Here is a 12,133-nt window from a genome sequence, read left to right on the forward strand (position 1 = left end):
AATTAAAATTTGTGTTTGCTATTGAAATTGACAAAATGATAGTATATATAGAATATAGTCCCTTTGGCGTTGGTTAATTTTTCGGTCCCACCTATCGCCCTTACGTTTTTTTACAATACCAATTTTACAATTTGTGGGAGTTTGGTGAAAATCGATCTTACTGTCCAAACGGCATAATTCCGAAACCGTAATTTTTGAAGTTTTAAAATTATGCAGAATTAATTTTTCAGACAATAGTAACAGAGTTCGTGTCTTTAGCAAATTTGTTGAGACTTTATTGTAGTCATGAATATTAATCTGAGAAAATTCACCATAAATACTTCTTGGACGATATACCGTCAAAATTACTTTATCAAATGATGCGCTGTTCGTTTGTAAAACTCATCGAAGATACTAAACCTCCGAAATTGGCGGTTTCAAAATGATGCTATCTTGACCTTAAATTATTGTTTTGGAACATTTGACCTATACATATAATGGGTCATACAACAAAAATCAAATTCTCATCAAAATCGACCAGGACCTGCTAGAGTCGAATGGAAATCGTCATTTTTCATAAATTTCTCTCTACATTCGGAAAGTGTTATCCTCGTTATTAATCATATTACGTTTTCGTCTCAACTCGACGCATTCCCAAAATAAAAACCTATTTTGATCCACCTAGTGGTGCAATTGGGCTTTTCTCATTTGTCCAGACTACGATTCCATGGCTGGTTATGTTCAATACGATGGTGGAAATGAATATTACATGTTCAGTACGATTTGCACATACGTACAATCGATCGACAGCCACGATCTTCAGATACTATGTGATACTGAAACATCGCTTGACCGCCGCTGGTTTCAAGCGATGTTTCAGTATCACATAGTAAGATCCGGGAGGTCTGGGTCCTGCCGAAAATTTTCAACTTGTTAAGAAATTTTAAACTAGTTTTAATTTTAAAACAGCAACCCCTCACTGCATACTCCCTCCGGGCCGGTATGATTGACGATTTTTAGAGTGATTGCATAACCTTTCTATATAAGAAAGGCAAAAAAGTCCAAAAAAATCAATTTTTTTCAAACATTATTTTTTCGAGTTCATGCATTATAAAGTCATTTGGCATCAAAAATACAAATTTGATTTTGAAAATTTTTCATTTCAGTTTATATGGGAATTTGCTGTGTGATTGCACTCTTCAACTCCTAACTCCGGAACCGAAAGTCCAATCAATAAAAAAAATCAATTGCAGCCGATGGGAAGGTTGTACCTTTCATTTGAGACTAACTTTGTGCAAATCGATCCAGCCATCTCTGATTAACAGAGGTCAGGTTTTCATTTTCCGATATTTTTCAGATCGATCCGATGGTTATAAGTTAGAAAAATTGCAGTCAGAAGGTTCGTACAAATGAACATTTTTGCACTGATAAGTTATCAAGTTCCTTCCAGACAACTTGGAAGTGTTCGGTGATTATTTCTAGCGGTTGTAGATAGAAAAATTAAATACAAAATTCGTTTTATTGAAATAATGTTTGGCTTATTTCAATGGATTATTACTATATTGAACAATAAATAGGCGACAAAGAGTAATCCACAAACAACAAGCCATAACTTTTAAAGTATTCAAAATAGATATTTGAAGTCTTCAGTAAAGTTATTCGCAAAAGTAAGAGCTACAAATTTGCTGAAGACATCATTTCGATATAATCATTTCCAAGAAAATTTGTGAATATATCTCACTCATAGGGGGATTAATCAGCAAAAGCACAATACCAAAAGAAAGGGAATATTACCTCCATTAAATTCTCCAAAGATACTATTGACCTAAAATAAGCCGTTTTGGCGTTAATAATAGATTACATGTTTTGGTCATATTTCTGGCAATGGGAAATGATAAAAACGCTTTTAATCCACCTAACAGTGTGATGAGACATTTCTTATAACTCCTATCACTCTCTTCGGATATTATACCGTTTGAGAACATTTAGAACTTGATGCTTCGCGATGTTTTTGATAACACATACTACATGGGATAGTGGCAGGACTCAGAGAATCGCTCAAATCAGTATAGGACAACATCAGTGCTAGAAATCTCAAACCAAATCAATGGGAAAGCGAAAAAATGGCCCATAAAATACACATACCAACGAACTATTGTTAATGCTCTGTTAATAAAATATCTAAATTGTGGTGGGAAAACTGAATTTTCCTAAAGGGGTTATATATTGTACTGAGCCAAAAAAATCGAAATTTTTTTTAATCGATTTGAAGTTTATACTTTACTCAAATTTCCAACGCGACTGAGATCTAAGAAAACAACGCTTTTCCTTGAAAAGGGCGATACTAGCAGTGATACCATTCAAAGAAAATCAACAGTGAATATTTCCAGACTTGGTTTTATTTCATATTAAAGAACTTTTGTGCTTTTACATCCTAGATTACATGATTCAGTGATCGAAACCCAAAACTTCATAAAGTATTTGAAAATATTAAATTAAAATTTGTTTTTGCTATTGAAATTGACAAAATGATAGTATCGCCCCTTTGGTGATTGTTTACTTTCTCGGTCCCACCTATCAGCATTGAAGTATCGCCCTTACGGTTTTTTACAATAACTACCGTTCTACACCACCGATTTCGTCCGTGTTTTTTCAATAGCGATCATTGTTACTATTTACAGCTGGTATCAGCTTGATAATCCTAAAAAAATACGAAAAAAACGGTTTCGCCTCTAAACTGCTAGCAAAAAAAGTATTGCCCTGTTTGTTTGCATGGAGCGTGGAGGGCGAAACTTTAAATAAACAAACAAAAATACAGTTTCGCCAGTTGTATTTTTTGCTGTAGTTTAAGAAAGCAATATCGTAGAATCCAAATTTTTAGGTTAATTTGTTGCGTTTCAAAGCCCTTATTCGCATGTATGAAAAAAGCCATATGTTTACATTTGTAAGTATCGCCCTTTTCACAAAAAAGCGTTGAAATGAAATCGCAGCTTCTGATATCACGCTATCTGTGAAGTGCATGCGTGCATAGTTCCAAATTTTACTTCGACATCGACTTTTTCTAAAGGTGACTTCCCAGTAGTATCCTTGATTTGAATTATTATCGCTAATCCTAATGTCAAAGAACAAATAAAAACCTCTCGAAAACGAACCGTTTGGGAATATCATCATCATTACTGGAATTTTCATTTTCACGAAACTTTTCGATAACCTTTCGTCACTTGCGTTAATGCACTGGGTGCACAGTGCTCTGAAAATCTAGCGAAATCGTCTTAGGGCACCAGCGGGTATAATTCAGAGCTGCGCGGCGAATTTAATCTGTAAAGAATACTAAAAATTAATTTCTATTCCATAATTTTCAGTTCAGCAATTCGAGAGATCGTGCTCACCGCAAGCCATGAAAAATAGACTACGTTGTGAAACGATGGTCTCTATTTATTAAAAAATCACGGTTAAATAAAAAATTAAACTATTAAAAAATTTCAAATAGTTTATAATTTTCACAAACTTATAGGAAAAATGTATTAATAAGCTTTCGTAATATTGTGTAGGAAAAAAGCTGAAAATTTCAGTATTTTCTCTATCTGCAACATATAAACCCTCAAGTATACCAATTAATTAGTATACGAATTGGAATAGGTTCGCCAAATTTTGGAAGAAGTCTATAAAATAACCCCTTGAAAGCTACCTAAAAATTGTTGTAGTTCGATGCAATAAAAATCCCCAAAAATGAAATATATCTATTAATGTGAAACACAGTGAATAATACATACAATAAAGACCCATTTTTATCAATCTCATGGTGTATTTTAGGCTGACAAAATGGGGACATTGACTAAATCGGGCAATTTTTTTTCTTTATAATAAACTGAAGCTGTTAAAATATTCTTCCCGTAGCCAGAAATTCGGTTTGGTGGGGGTTTGGTGAAAATCGATCTTACTGTCCAAACGGCATAATTCCGAAACCGTAATTTTTGAAGTTTTTAAAAATTATGCAGAATTAATTTTTCAGAAAATAGTAACAGAGTTCGTGTCTTTAGCGAATTTGTTGAGACATTATTGTAGTCATGAATATTAACCTGAGAAAATTAACCATAAATACTTCTTGGACGATATACCGTCAAAATTATTTTATCAAATGATGCGCTGTTTAACGTTTGTAAAACTCATCGAAGATACTAAACCTCCGAAATTGGCGGTTTCAAAATGATTCTATCTTGACCTTAAATTACTGTTTTTAAACATTAGACCTATACGTATAATTGGTCATATAACAAAAATCGATCAGGAACTGTCATTTTTCATAAATTTCTCTCTACATTCGGAAAGTGTTATCCTCGTTATTAATCATATTACGTTTCGTCTCAACTCGACGCATTCCCAAAATAAAAACGCTTTTAATCCACCTAACAGTGTGATGAGACATTTCTTATAACTCTTATCACTCTCTTCGGATATTATATCGTTTGAGAACATTTAGAACTTGATGCTTCGCGATGTTTTTGATAACACATACTACATGGGATAGTGGCAGGACTCAGAGAATCGCTCAAATCAGCATAGGACAACAGCAGTGCTAGAAATCTCAAACCAAATCAATGGGAAAGCGAAAAAATGGCCAATAAAATAGACATACAAACGAATTATTGCTAATGCTCTGTTAATAAAATATCTAAATTCCTCAATAAATGCATTGTGGTGGGAAAACTGAATTTTTCTAAAGGGGTTATGTATATTGTACTGAGCCAAAAAAATCGATTTTTTTTAATCGATTTGAAGTTTATACTTTACTCAAATTTACAACGCGACTGAGAACTAAGAAATCAACGCTTTTTCTTGAAAAAAGCGGTAGTAGCAGTGATACCATTCAAAGAAAATCAACAGTGAATATTTCCAGACTTGGTTTTATTTCCTATTTAAGAACTATTGTGTTTTTTACATCCTAGATTGCATGATTCAGTGATCGAAACCCAAAACTTCATAAAGTATTTGAAATTATTAAATTAAAATTTGTGTTTGCTATTGAAATTGACAAAATGATAGTATATATAGAATATAGTCCCTTTGGCGTTGGTTAATTTTTCGGTCCCACCTATCGCCCTTACGTTTTTTTACAATACCAATTTTACAATTTGTGGGAGTTTGGTGAAAATCGATCTTACTGTCCAAACGGCATAATTCCGAAACCGTAATTTTTGAAGTTTTAAAATTATGCAGAATTAATTTTTCAGACAATAGTAACAGAGTTCGTGTCTTTAGCAAATTTGTTGAGACATTATTGTAGTCATGAATATTAATCTGAGAAAATTCACCATAAATACTTCTTGGACGATATACCGTCAAAATTACTTTATCAAATGATGCGCTGTTCGTTTGTAAAACTCATCGAAGATACTAAACCTCCGAAATTGGCGGTTTCAAAATGATGCTATCTTGACCTTAAATTATTGTTTTGGAACATTTGACCTATACATATAATGGGTCATACAACAAAAATCAAATTCTCATCAAAATCGACCAGGACCTGCTAGAGTCGAATGGAAATCGTCATTTTTCATAAATTTCTCTCTACATTCGGAAAGTGTTATCCTCGTTATTAATCATATTACGTTTTCGTCTCAACTCGACGCATTCCCAAAATAAAAACCTATTTTGATCCACCTAGTGGTGCAATTGGGCTTTTCTCATTTGTCCAGACTACGATTCCATGGCTGGTTATGTTCAATACGATGGTGGAAATGAATATTACATGTTCAGTACGATTTGCACATACGTACAATCGATCGACAGCCACGATCTTCAGATACTATGTGATACTGAAACATCGCTTGACCGCCGCTGGTTTCAAGCGATGTTTCAGTATCACATAGTAAGATCCGGGAGGTCTGGGTCCTGCCGAAAATTTTCAACTTGTTAAGAAATTTTAAACTAGTTTTAATTTTAAAACAGCAACCCCTCACTGCATACTCCCTCCGGGCCGGTATGATTGACGATTTTTAGAGTGATTGCATAACCTTTCTATATAAGAAAGGCAAAAAAGTCCAAAAAAATCAATTTTTTTCAAACATTATTTTTTCGAGTTCATGCATTATAAAGTCATTTGGCATCAAAAATACAAATTTGATTTTGAAAATTTTTCATTTCAGTTTATATGGGAATTTGCTGTGTGATTGCACTCTTCAACTCCTAACTCCGGAACCGAAAGTCCAATCAATAAAAAAAATCAATTGCAGCCGATGGGAAGGTTGTACCTTTCATTTGAGACTAACTTTGTGCAAATCGATCCAGCCATCTCTGATTAACAGAGGTCATATTTTTTTACACATACACACATACACACATACATACATACACACACATACATTTTCCTATCTCGACGAACTGAGTCGATTAGCATATGACACTCGGCCCTCCCGGTCGGGATTAGATTGACGAATTTTAGAGTAAATGAGAAAGGCAAAAACATTTTTAGCAAATGTTTCATAGACATTAAATCAATTTTAACTTCGCTTTCTATTAAATAAAGACCCTCATTACAGTACATCTCTACAAAAGCGAGCTCAATTTGAAAAGAAATCTGAGGATTATGATTGATTACAGAACTCTGGAATTTTCTATTGGAATGTTTTCAGGCAGGAATTTGATATTGATGCTATTAGGCAACTGTAAAATCAAGACCAATAGATCAATTACATATCAGGACCCCATTCCGACAATTTATCAAAAGTCCTCATGATGTTTACAACAACAGGTTATCAATATACGGATCAGATAATTGTTATTGTAATATTGAATTAAATCAGTCTGCATCAATAAATTTTAAATTGCAATCCAATATATTTTTTGGGTGTGGTAGGGAGGGAAGTTGTTAAACCCCAAAACCTTCTCTTGGCTACGCCGTTGCTTGGAGTTATTTACTTCACTTTCATTTTCCGATATGTTTCGATCGATCCGTTGGTTATAAGTTAGAAAAATTGCAGTCAGAAGGTTCGTACAAATGAACATTTTTGCACTGATAAGGTATCAAGTTCCTTCCAGACAACTTGGAAGTGTTCGGTGATTATTTCTAGCGGTTGTAGATAGAAAAATGAAATACAAAATTCTTTTTATCGTAATAAACAATAAATGGGCGACAAAAGGTAATCCACAAACAACAAGCCATAACTTTTAAAGTATTCAAAATAGATATTTTATGTCTTAAGTAAAGTTATTCGCAAAAATAAGAGCTACAAATTTGCTGAAGGCATCATTTCGATATAATCACTTCCAAGAAAATTTGTGAAAATATCTCACTCATAGGGAGATTAATCAGTAAAAGCACAATACCAAAAGAAAGGGCGTATTGCCTCCATTATATTCTCCGAAGATACTATTGACCTAAAATAAGCCGTTTTGGCGTTAATAATAGATTACATGTTTTTGGTCATATTTCTGGCAATGGGAAATGATAAAAATCTTTCGTCCGCATTCAATGTTAAATATCTCTTTTGATAACAGTCCGATTTCAACAATCTATATCTTGTTTGAAAGGTATTCGTTAAAGCTGTCTAAAAACATATAAAGTGTTAATCTATGTTGTCAATTTCGGCAGATAATTTAAAAAAACTGCAAAAAACACCATTTTTACACATTCAAACATTCATATCTTGGAAACTAAACATCAGAATCAAAAACAAATTAATAGCGTTCATACTGTTTTTTAGTTCTTTCATTTAAAATTGGTTTGGATAAGATCGGTTCAGCCATTGCTGAGAAACACGAATGAGAATTTGTCCGTTACATACACACACAGACACACACACACACACACACACACACACACACACACACACACACACACACACACACACACACACACACACACACACACACAGAGAGAGAGAGAGACATTGTCCCAAATCGTCGAGCTGAATCGATTGGTATATAAGACTCGGCCCTCCGGGCCTCGGAAAAAATCTTGAAAGTTTGAGCGAATAGACCTTTCTCGTCAAAAAAATTTATATGCAGAACAGCTTCCGTTTTCATTGCTGGATCGATTCTGAATACTGTCACGTTAATTTGGTGTCTCTAACTATTGAAAAAATCAAAAATTCTTCGAACTGCCCATTTTACACTGTATTCCCCTGTCCTGTTTTAGCTCGATTCTCTATACTTTTACACCATTTGGATGAACTTCGAGTGGGGAATATGAAATAAAGTTACGGCGGGTAGCTCATAACAAAGTTCCAGTAGCCTACCGCTCGCCGGCATCTATTTTAATCTGGCTATTCGCCGTTTTGTTTACTGGGTATGAACTCCAAGAGTTCATTCCAATTTGTCAAAAACATTGTTTTGACGTAGATGAACCCCAAAACAGTGTTGCAGAATATACCGATTCATCGATATCTAAACCGATTTTTACTTTCAATACCAATAAAGTTACTAAAATACCGATTAATTTTTTCTTACAAAAAAATAACGATTTTCATATAATGCGATCAATTAATATTACGTATGGCCCTTTTTAGAAAATGTCTTCACATTTCCACATCAAATCATCCGGAAATTGATTCAGCAATCTGCCAGGTTACTATTAAAATTTCAAATGAAGCTCAACAACCGATTCTGAAATCGATTGAGCTCGGTGGGTTTGATTACATAACATTAGAATGATCTATTATTTAGAACCAATAATTTGCAGGTAACTTTTGGTTAGCATACATCTTCACACCGATAAATACCTATTTTTTATTTAGAACTATACCGATATTAGATTTGTTCCAGTACCAGTAGAAAGTGGAAGTACTCCGGAGCAAACAGAGAGAAAATCGTTCCTATGTTCTCTTCTCTTTTTTCTTCTTCCGTTAGCAAGCTGGAGTAAAAAGCAAGTATTTTCTGCTTCTGTTTGCTCCGGAGCAACTTCTGTGTACTATAGAACAAACTTATTATACAAAACCATCTGACAACGCTGCTCTAAAGTGAAAAGTGCTCTTCAAACATCGATGACATCTTTTTTGTTTTTTCCTGTTTTCTCTACCTATCTGTTATGTTTTTCATCCTGCCAAGGAATCCAAAAACATCAGCTGTCTCCCGTTTCCCGAGAGTTCGCCGACCAGTTTTGCTTTCACACTGAAGAAAAAACTACAGTTTAACTACACCAGGCACAATCATCAGAATGAGATGCAGGAAAATATTTTCATTTTACCGTTCAGTATGAGAAACATTTTACAAATGATAATCGTGTATGCCCAAAAGGTATTTGTGCGGATCTGCGAATCCGGTTTTTGTGGAATAATTCAACCAAGGGTTATGATGTAGCAGCGGTGGAGAGTAAGTCCAATCATACGGCTTCATCCCACCCCAGCAGCAGATGAGCGCTGGCGAATGTTCTCAGCCACCTGGAGAAGGAGGTTCAGCGCGGAAGAAATGTTACTAGACATCGCCGATCTGGTGTCTGGACTTTTTTGATAATTTCATAGAGATTGGGTGTGCAGATGGGCAGTTGGAGTTCTGGGAGGAAACGACTGGTAACTTTAAGGTAAATTGTATGGAGTCACTTGTTTTTTATTACAACTATTGACGGACGTTTCATTGCAGGGTATATATGATGCCGAAAACATCCACAACAATGGGGTAACTAACATAAAGCTCGCCGGTGACAAAGTGATAGTCGCACGGTTGAGTGGACGAATCGATTCTCTGAGACTAGAAACGTACACGCAAGGTTGTCGTTGGGGTTTACGTCTGCATATGGGCGAAGTAAGTCCTATGTTTCAAACAATTTTTTAAACTCACGTAGGGCGCAGAACAGACAGATTTTATTTGTTATTTTGAAATACTGCATATTCTAAGTCATTTAATTTTCAGTCTGCAATAAGTATGTCATCAAGTGCCTTAATTCTTATTCTTTTCTAGCCCACGTACGCACCGGTTCGGCAGGAAGCATTAGTTTATTTCAGCAATCCGTCCACAGCGTTGCCAACTCAACATAACGCATCCGAGGAGGAGCTTCGATGTATTCTGGAGTTTCACCAGCAGGGTTACCGGTGACATGTTTGGCGGGCGGTACAGTCATGACTGGCAGCCAGGGCCACACTGTTAAAGTGTTCCGACTCGATAGCCACCTATTGCAGTTCACCCTAAACGGCCATTGCGGTCCTATCACATGTATTTTCATAGACCAGTGGCAGGCCGAGATAGGCGCATCTGGTCGCCAGGATGGTGTGCTATGTGTGTGGGGCTTGAACTAGAACAGCTCCTACAAGACAATGGTTACGAGAGTGTTCAGCAGGCCGTTGGTAAGGGAGTGGATAATTTTTATAGTGTCGATTGTTGATAATAGGGCCATTTAATGGCGCCGCAATTAAATATTGAAAGTTACTAAATACATTTTGATAATAAACAAGATTTCTATTTACATTGCTTTCAATCAGATAATTTATGTTAGAACTTGCTTTTCCTCTTCTATTTTCCCATTACCGCCTCCAGTGACCGCGTGGATGCTTTCGGTCACGGTAGAATCATTAATTTTTCCTTTTCGCCTGCTACCATTCCTTGACCTTTCGTGCAGCTTCTTGTGTCCCATCAAATGACTACGTTCAACGAATCTTTTTCCACATTATTCACAGCCATGGGGTCGTTCGCCAACATGCCTGCAATTATGCTGGGTCAAATGTGCTCCTGCCCGCAAAGGTCACATTTGTACGGGCGTTCGTTTGTATGGATTTGCTTGTGCCGAGTCATGTGAGAATATTTTTTAAACCCGCCACCAGACTTCACATCTGAATTCTCGATCTTTGCTGTGGATAAGTTTGTGCTGCGTAAGTTCTTTAGATTCAAGAAACTTTCTACCACAGATGTCGCAACTAAATATTTGATTCGCAAGATTCATATCGATGTGAACACGCTGGTGACGTTTCAAACTGCTGCTTTCTACGTAGCCTTTGCCGCAGATATCACACTTATACGGACGCTCGCCAGTATGCATGCGCATGTGGCGAGTGAGTTCAGCACTAGTTATGAATTCTTTACCACAAATATCGCACTTGTGCGATCTCTCACCTGCATGGATAAGTCTGTGTCGCGTGAGACTACTGTTTTCGGTAAACTTCCTACTGCAGATATCGCAAATGTAAGCCTGATCTTTATGGGTAAGCCGGTGCTGATCCAATTGCTCAGAAGTGAAAAATTCTCTGCCACATATCCGACAACGGTGGTGTCGTTCGCCGGTGTGTATCCGTTTGTGCCGGCTTAGATTTATACCCTTGGTGTATGTTTTACCGCAAATATCACAGGAGTACGGTCGCGTGCCGGCATGTACGCGCTTGTGAACTGCCAGCTTTCTCTTCTTGGGGAATGATTGGTCACACATTCCGCACTCATAGGTTTTATCGATGGTTGTTTGCAGTACGGTGGCATGTGTGAAATTGTCACCTGGACTTGTTGACTGTGTTGTCTGTCTAGAATGAAAATAGGGAAAAGTGCATTCGATATTAATATTTTTTTAAAAAAGCATTCTTATATATCAAAATCTCCGAAAAACGGGTTATGATCTCAAAAAAACTAACTTATTTTTGAAGCATATGAGTTCAATGAAGCGGAATAAGCATATAATAACAACTTACCGTTCACCTATCTCCACCTTACCGTCCTATCACATGTATTTTCATAGACCTGTGGCAGGCCGAGATGGGCGCATCTAGTTGCCATTGCCAGGATGGTGTGCTATGTGTGTGGGACACATTTAGGTTCACTAGTCGTATGGGACGACAATACTGGAGATGTAGCTCGGGAAGTCAGGCTTGACTGTTCCAATTCACAACTAAGTCCGAAGATTATGCTACCTGCCAGTGGTTCGGTAATTTGTGACTACGGAAATCAAATGTGAATCGTTCGTAATATCCATTACATGATCAAATGCGCTGATGGGTTAGGCTTTGGATTCGGCTATATTCCATCGTCATTGAAGCTAAATCATAGAATCATGTTAATTTGACAGACTGCAAGTGTTATTAGTAGCACAAACAGCTAGCAGCCCAGCTAGTATTGTTCTTTCTGCTTGCAACCAACCTGGTTATATTGATGTCAATGCTAAATTCGCTGTTACAGCTGTATGATTGCTATACTGTCCCATTTGTTATGGGATTCGCTATTAACATGGGACAGTTATGCTTAG

Source organism: Topomyia yanbarensis, chromosome 2 (assembly GCF_030247195.1).
Source record: "Topomyia yanbarensis strain Yona2022 chromosome 2, ASM3024719v1, whole genome shotgun sequence".
Classification (NCBI taxonomy): domain Eukaryota; kingdom Metazoa; phylum Arthropoda; class Insecta; order Diptera; family Culicidae; genus Topomyia; species Topomyia yanbarensis.